Source organism: Budorcas taxicolor, chromosome 3, assembly GCF_023091745.1.
Source record: "Budorcas taxicolor isolate Tak-1 chromosome 3, Takin1.1, whole genome shotgun sequence".
In the NCBI taxonomy this organism is placed as follows: domain Eukaryota; kingdom Metazoa; phylum Chordata; class Mammalia; order Artiodactyla; family Bovidae; genus Budorcas; species Budorcas taxicolor.
In genome coordinates, this window is record NC_068912.1 from 27,209,977 (window position 1) to 27,218,334 (window position 8,358).

Consider the following 8,358-nt stretch of genomic DNA (forward strand, 5'->3'; position numbering starts at 1 on the left):
TGGGTTATCCTGTTAACCACCAAAAATATACTCCCTCCTTCTTCCATCCCAGGAAAATGGAGCCAAGGATAAGGTTCATTAGGGAGCCAGGGTCAGAGCTGGGCCTGCATCATGAACAAAAGATAGGATTCAAACACAGTGAATGGTTGCCATGGGTGAAGGAAGTTGTCTTAAGGAGATCCAGAAGTCCCTGTCCTCGCAGAATCCCCATGGTCAGGAGGCAGAGGCTGATGAGCTAGACTTTTAGGAATTTGAGGAAGAGTAAAGCTCAGGGCTGGAAAGGGCAGGGTTGGGGGTGGCAAGTCACCCCTTTTGGGGCAGCATATTTTGATGGGATAGGGGTTGAGCCAGGCCAGGATATTGAGAGAGAGCTACCAAGAGGTTCAGTGATCTCTCTCTGGGAAACCACTGAGGATTTTTGAGCAGAGCTATGCTTTGGGACGTTGTCTGTATTGGTAAAGCATACAGTGAATAAATAGACAAGAGGCAAAACATGGGGACACTGGTTAGTGGATAAATGAAATAATCTAGCCAAGCAGAAGAGAAGCTGTATCAGTGTGATTGTGGCACAAATGAAAGAGGGATAGATTTCAGGGAAAGTGTGGATATTGTATAAACAGAGTCTCAGCAGAGAATGCAGTCTGGCACCTGGCTCCCTGGGGTTCAGTGGTAACTCCATCTCTCATAGGACTTGAACAAGTCAATGAACCCCACTGCACCTCAAGTTTCTTCTGTGGAAAATGGGCATAACAATAGTATAGAAATAATGATAGTTTAGGTCATAGTAGCATAGAAATAACAATATGTACAAGCAAGATGAAAGTGACAGTGAAGTCGCTGAGTTGTGTCCAGCTCTTTGCGACTCCATGGACTGTAGCCTACCAGGGGCTCCTCCATCCATGGGATTTTCTAGGCAAGAGTACTGGAGTGGGCTGCCATTTCTTTCTCCAGGGGTTGTTCCTAACCCAGAGATCAAACCCAGGTTTCCTGCACTGCAGACAGACGCCTTGCCATCTGACCCACCAGGGAAGCCACCAAGCAAGTTGGTGTAATCAAAATGCTTCAGAGTGACTGGCTCATGTTGTGCTGTGCTTAGTAGCTCAATCGTGTCTGACTCATGATGACCCCATGGACTGTAGCCCACCAGGTTCCTCTGTCCATGGGATTCTCTAGGCGAGAATACTGGAGTGGGTTGCCATGCCCTCTCCCCCAGGGGATCTTTCCAACCCAGGGATCAAACCTAGGTCTCCCACATTGGAGGAGGACTGGCTCATAATGGTGCCCAATAAATAGCTGTTTTGGTTATGACTCTTCTTCAAGAAAGGAGCCAAAAGCAACAGGAATTTCAACTCTTGGCAGCACTGCCAGACATAGCAGGAGTCAGATGGAGCCCTTGTTTGGAAAGGTGGATTTGTGCTCAGTCAGGCCGAGTTTGGGGTGCAGGCACATTACGTGGGTAGAGATATCCCACACCTAATTGGAGAAGTGGCTATAGGGGCTGGGGCTAAGGTTACAAGTTGGGGAGCACCTTTGTCAGGACAGTAACGGCTTGCCAGAGCATCTGAGGTCACCAAGAAATAGAAACCAGAGGCCCTCAAGTGGAGGGCGAGGTGGAGGAGTCCAGGAGGAGCACCATGTTATGGATCCAAGGGAAGAGGCCATGCATTAGAGCCTCAGGGAGGCAAAGGAGGAGGGCGGTGGCCAAGACCTTTGGCTTGGCTGAGTGAGTTGGCTGGTTTTCATGAAAGCCACTGGCTGAGTGGCTGGAGTAGGGTGATGGAGCCATCACTGCATGGCAGTGTTGGCCTGAGAGCAGTGGTACCTTGGACCACTGAGTGGGCTGGGAGGTTTCTTTCTCTCCAGCTGCTGGCCAGGACAGTGACCAAGTCACCTGGCAAGTCAGCTACTGCAGAAGGCCTGGGGCAAGGGATTCTAGAAGACAGCTCAGCCAGCTGCAGGGTGCAGGCTGGGCAGGGGTACTGAGGCCACCAGGGCTTGGTGGGCTAGGAAGCCCCGTGGAGAGAGGGTGGAAAGGGATCAACAGCCCATGGATAAGGTGAGAGGCAGGTGCGCTAGCAGTGTGGGGGCAGCGGCAGAAGAGCTGGAGGTTATGGTCGGGGGCGGGGGGGGGGGGGGGGGCGTTGAGATCTGAAGCAGTGCTTGTGAGGGCAGGTGAGGGTGAGATCCTAGGCAGGGCCTCTGCTGAGATCCTGATGGTAACAGTGGAGGTGTGGCCTTCATGAACAGTGACAGGGCATGTTGTTCATGCGAGTGCTGTCATCCAGGGCCACTGAGAAAGGTGACGGGGTAGTGCAGGCCTCGTTCCTTTACCTGCTCCTTCATTCTTTCAACAAGCACTCTTACGGAGATGACTAGATGGCAGGCACTGTGTGAGCCGATGCCTTGAGATCAGTGTACCCAGTGAGGCTAGACGCTGTATGAGATTCAGAGAAAGCATATATTAGGGATCCTACCTCTGAGAAACTTAAGGTCACACTGGGGAGAATGGATGGGCATGTAAGAAACAGGACTTAGGCAAGAAGCCCATGGTGATGGGCTGGAATGGATGATCAGGGCTAGGCAACCAGCAAGGGGGAGGGGAAGAAAAAGAATCATGAAGACTTTGAAAGGAGTACGATGTGAGCTAGATCTTCAAAGCAAGAGCAGAGAGAGAAAGGCATTCCAGCTGGGAGAAGCAGCAGAGGCAGAGACATAGGCGGGAACCAAACATAGCATCGTTGTTGATAAAGAGGTCCGCCTGCTTAGCATCAAACTGAAGAAGTGGTGAAAGAGACCATATTTGCAAGGAAATATTTGGAAGTCAAGAGCATTAAAACGAGTGATATGGGAGTAGGGAGGCATTTGTAGATTCTGTGGCACAAGAATTTTTCATGAAAAATATTGCCTTGGGATGATGAGCTAGGAGGAGAAAACTGACATCTCAGGGTAACATCCTGAGGAATAAATAGGTAGCTTGGGGCTGGGTGTGGGAGAGGAGCTTACTTTTCTTGGTATATTTTTGTTGGCTATTCAGATTTTGTATTTTGTGTGTTTCTTACCTATTTAAGAATGCCTTTTGGATTTAAAGAGCCCACTGTGGCTGCAGAGGGGAGTTTCCTAAACTCAGTTATTAAAGGGTTAACAGATGTGGTGGAGGGGCAGGGCAGGGGGAGGAATGGGGGACAAGCATAACCAGAAAGAAATGCAAAATTGTCACATCTCTGTGAGTAGCCATGTATGGATGTGAGAGTTGGACCATAAAGAATTAGGCTGAGCACTGAAGAATTGATGCTTTCAAATTATGGTGCTAGAGAAGACTCTTGAGAGTCCCTTAGATAGCAAGGAGATCAAACCAGTCAATCCTAAAGGAAATCAACCCTGAATATTCATTGGAAAGACTGATGCTGAAGCTCCAATACTTTGACCATCTGATTCGAAGAGCTGATTCATTGGAAAAGACCCTGATGCTGGAAAATATTGAGGGCAGGAGAAGGGGGTGACAGAGAACGAGATGGTTGGATGGCATCACCAAATCAATGGACATGAGTTTGAGCAAGCTCCGGGAGATAGTGAAAGACAGGGAAGCCTGGTGTGCTGCAGTCTGTGGGGTCACAAATGAGTCAGACATGACTCAGAAACTAAACAACAAGATTCTTAGTAAGGAAAAGGCCTATTTCCTTTACCTAACCCCTCGGATCCCAGCACTAATTTTTTTTTATTGTCAAATTTCTTTAACTTTCCCCAAACTAGAAGATATAAAACAAGAATTTGTTGTGGTTTTAATTTGTATTTTGCTAATGACTAACGATCCTGAACATCTTTTCATGTCCAGCACTAATTTTTTACGAACTCCTTTTACCAAACTCATGCAGATCTTTTGGAACCCTGGTCTGATCTGTTCTATGGAAATACAGTCTGTGGGGAAGACCAAAAAAAAAAGCCATGAAATGACCTTTTCTCAGTTGGAAGGAACTTTGTCAGGCAGGGCTGTAGCTGAGTTGATTTCCTCTGAGTCACTCAAGGGTGTTCTGTCATCACCACAAAGACGAATAATCAGGAAGAGAAGCTGAAAGAAGAAAACCATGGCCAGGATATTCTTGTGGCAAAGGAGATAGCTGTTAGAAGGGGTGACGGTTTACCTATGGGTCTTACGAGTTCAGGTCTGTTATTTGGGGATACCAGGATTCAATTCAGCATGAAGAAAGTGAGCCCTAATTCTTCATAAAAGAAATAGTTCATGTCATAGGCTCAGTAATTGCACTAACGTCATTATTCCACTCACATTATCCGCAAGTCTACTCTCTCAAGCCATTCAGCACATGGCAAGATGTCAAATAAGTTCTCTCCCATCCTACACTTGGCAAACATCATAACGAAAATAATGATCAAGTACTATTTAGTACAGGAATTACACATCTGATGAAAAACTCCATCTTAAAGTAGTGAAGAGAAGTTGCTTTTAAAATGACAGCATACTTAGAAAATATTTGAAGAAACAAAGAAAAAGTTAAAATCCTTTTATGTGTCACATAGAAGAGTAAATGTCAGATGAAAAACAAAACGCAAAAAGCACAAGTGTAAAAAGATCAAGACTGAGTTGGTTTGAGAAGCTGGGACTCTGAGTTTGTGCTGTGCACCAGGACAGCACTCCTGGCAGATCTCCAGCTACATCCCATAAAGACCCAAGACCAGTCTCCTTCCACCTCTTCTCCCTAGAACTCTTGCTTTTGATGGGTTTATTACAAAAGGGCTGCCTGCATTAGAATAAGAGGGTCATTTAGACTCATATACTGCAGCACAGATTGACTGTGTTTTATTCTAATATGAGATATTTCTTTTATAGTGCCTGTTGTTTGGTAACAGAAGATGAAATGGAACACATGGTAATTAAGTTATTTCAGTCGCTTCGGGAAGGCATCTGATTTACCATTCATGTATTACCTTCTCCTTGAGGAAACTCTGAAAGTCTGCCTGAAATGGACCATTTATGAGAAATAATGTTTCCTAGAAGAAACAAGGACTAACACACAACAGGCATTAGCTTCTACTCTGTCACCCACACTGAACATAACTAGATACTATCTTGTTCCTTAATTGTTTATTATAAATTGTATTTTTCTAGAGATGTAAATCTTTGTAAATAATGTAAGTATGTGTATATATATGGTGAAGCAACTCCCAGAATTTCCTTTATCTTCCAGACTTTGGTCCCCATATGGTCTCCTTGGCCTTTTCTGACCCCATCTATCACCAGTAAAACCCCTTGTATCCTCTTTAATGAATGTCCACGTCCCCTTTCTGTTCTCATGAGCCCTGGCAGCCATCCTGAGGGCCAGCGCTCCTCTCCTGTGCGCTTTGTACAGTGGGCTCAGGGGAGGAGCGGCATCCTCCTGGCTCAGCTCTGCTTCCAGACCGTTGCTCCTTCTCCAGCTCTGATGCTCACGCCAGCAGACCCACACCACCCAATAGCCCTTTTCCGAGTTATCTTTGTTATTCCTCATGCCATGAAGATTTTAACACCAGGTGGAAACCACTCTCAACACTGCCCCTTTCAGAACTGGAGTGTTTTCAAAACCTGCAGCTTCCAATACCCTGGCATGGTCTCCCCCAGGGATCTCAGCTTCCTTTCCCAGCACCGCCTGGGCCCCGCTCCTGGCCTTTTCAGCAATATCACAGCCCCTCAGTATCTTAGCGCCCCCCCTCCCTTAGCAGCCCCTCACTAGCGATAGCATGCCCTCTTTGCTTGCTGTCTTCCACACCACACCCCCAAGGGGCCCTAATCCAAAACTCCAGCGGTCCCGCCAGGACCTGCAAGCTGGCCACCCTGCCTCTACCCTGGCCCTCATCCCCTCTGAGCCCTCCTTCTCCTCACTCTTTGGGGTCTGCAGTGTTCAACAGGGAAACTCCACCCTCACTCTTTACCCCTATACTTGGCCAGCCCCCAGCTGCGGTTATAGTCACTTGTACTAGTTCCCTTCCCTCCAGTCAAACTGCTGAACATCCTGGAGAAAAACATACCACCTGGCTGATGAGTTTCACTTCAGTGACCGCACACCTCAAAGGGATTCCCAGTGTTTCTCAGATGTCCTCGTTGGATCACGCTGGTCCATTCGCTGCTTCCTCGTTGCTCTTCTTACACCCATAACGCTGTGTCCTCATTCTTAGCTTCTCATTGTGCTTCCTATATCACTGAAAAAAAGCACTGAGGAGACCCCTTTTCCCACTCCCCGCCCTCCCACACCTCCCACCCAGCTGCGTCAGCACCCATGTGCCTTGCCTCCCCTCCTGTTACTGTGGGTGAACTCGTCTCACTCCTCCTAAAACCAATCTCTCCACTTGTCTTAGTCTGCTTGGGCTGCCATAACAAAATACCGTAGACTGGGTGACTTAAAAAACAGAAATGTATTTGTCCTAGTTCTAGAGGCTAAGCCCCAGATCAGATGCCGGCCAGTGTGGTTCCTGGTAAGGTCTCTTCCTGTCTGGCTATGTCCCCACATGGCAGGGAGAAGAGCTCTGGTATCTGTTCCTTGAAGAAGGGCACCAGTTCTGTTGGATTGCAGGCCTCCCCTTATGACGTCATTTAACCTGTATCCCCTCCTCCCAGTCCTTACCTCCAAATATAGTCACAGCAGGAGTTAGGGTTTCAACGTGACTTTCAGGGGATGGATCATTCACACTGCTTCTGCATTGGATCCCATCTCTCCTCATCTACATAAGGACATCACTCTTGTCTTTGCCCACCCCTCTCTCCCATCATCAGCTCTTACCTTTCTATGACATCATACATACTGTCATTTCTCATATCTTTAAGAAAAAACAAAATACTCTTGACTACACTTTCCCATCCAGCTCTTGTCTCACTTTTCTGCTCTCTTTATGAAAAGTTCCTCAAAGGAATGATCTGTACTTTCTTTTTCTGACTCTTCTCTCCCCATTCTTCCTTGAACACAGGTCAGTCAGGCTTTCACTCTCACTACTTGCCAAGTTTACCAAGATCTTGCCGAGATCAAGCTTGCCAGGCCCTCTTGTGAGATTGGATGGTCAGTTCACAGACCTCTTCTTATTTTGCCTGGAAGCATAATCTGAAGCAGTGGAGGGCCCCTTACCATAGTTTAGTGCTTTCTAGGTGCTAGGTTGGTCTTCCCTGGTGACTCAGTGCTAAAGAATCTGCCTGCAGTACAGGAGATATGGAGATGCAGGTTCAATCTCTGGGTCGGGAAGATCCCCTGGAGGAGGGCATGGCAACCCACTTCAGTATTCTTGCCTGGAGAATCTCATGGACAGAGGAGCCTGGTGAGCTGCAGTTCCTGAGGTTGCAAAGAGTCAAACATGACTGTGTAACTTTGCACACACACATACACACACAAGTACTAGGTTTGGCAGGGTATTCAAGATGAAGGAAGCTCATAGTGTGGCAGAGCAGGCAGACCTGTGATCACTTGTGGGATATACACCACGTCTTAAAATGGAAGTGTATGCAAAGGAAGAAGGAGGTAACCATAAGACCCAGCAATCCCACCCATTGGAATATACCCAAGAGAAATGCGTCCAGACAAAAACTTGCACACGGATGTTCATAGGTCATTATTCACAGCAGCCAAACGATGGAAATACTCCAAATACACATACATGGATGAATAGACCAATGAAATGTGGTCTATCCGTACAATGGAATAATACTCAAAGGTCTTTAGTAATGCAAATGTTTGATGATACATGGTAAAGAAAAATCATTCTTACTCTAAGTGGTTGGTGGGTGGGGAGGGAATACTGACTGTGAAGGGGTATGAGGGCTTTAGGGGAGTTAACGTTGTTATTTCTTGACCCACATAATATTTACAACAGACTATACCTATGGTGTGTTTGTATAATATTAAACAATGTTTTTCAAAACTCAAAATACTGAAGTTCTGATTCATGCTACAAAGTGGATGAACCTTAAAGATATACTAAGTGAAAGAAGCCCACGTGCACTGCCATGTGAGAAATAGCTAGCTAGCGGGAGCCTGCGGTACAGTGTGGCATGCTCAGCTCAGTGCTCTGGATGACCTAGAGGGGAGGGACTGGGGGGTAGGAGGGAGGCCCAAGAGGGAGGGGATATATGTACACATACAGCTGACTCACTTCTTCGTACAGGAGAAACTAACATTATAAAGCAAATATATTGGAGAGGGAAATGGCAACCCACTCCAGTATTCTTGCCTGGAAAATTCCATGGACAAAGGAGCCTGGCGGGCTACAGTCCGTGGGGTCGCAAAGAGTCAGACATAACTGAACATGCATGCACCCGTTTTTAAAAAGAGATCACATGTATACAATTATATTTATACAAAATTTCCAAATAGGGCTGGGAGGAGG

At 46.8% G+C, this 8,358-nt stretch overlaps 1 protein-coding gene across 2 annotated transcripts in view; it reads left to right on the forward strand.

Moving 5' to 3' along the window:
- CD58 (CD58 molecule) overlaps nucleotides 1–7,814 on the forward strand; it is a 49,646-nt gene extending 41,832 nt beyond the window's left edge. For both annotated transcript variants that reach the window (XM_052636840.1, XM_052636841.1), the window contains exon 6: nucleotides 4,844–7,814. The gene's annotated coding sequence lies outside the window, so the exon portion shown is untranslated. The remainder of the gene's footprint in view (nucleotides 1–4,843) is intronic.
- The last annotated feature ends 544 nt before the right edge of the window (nucleotides 7,815–8,358 follow it).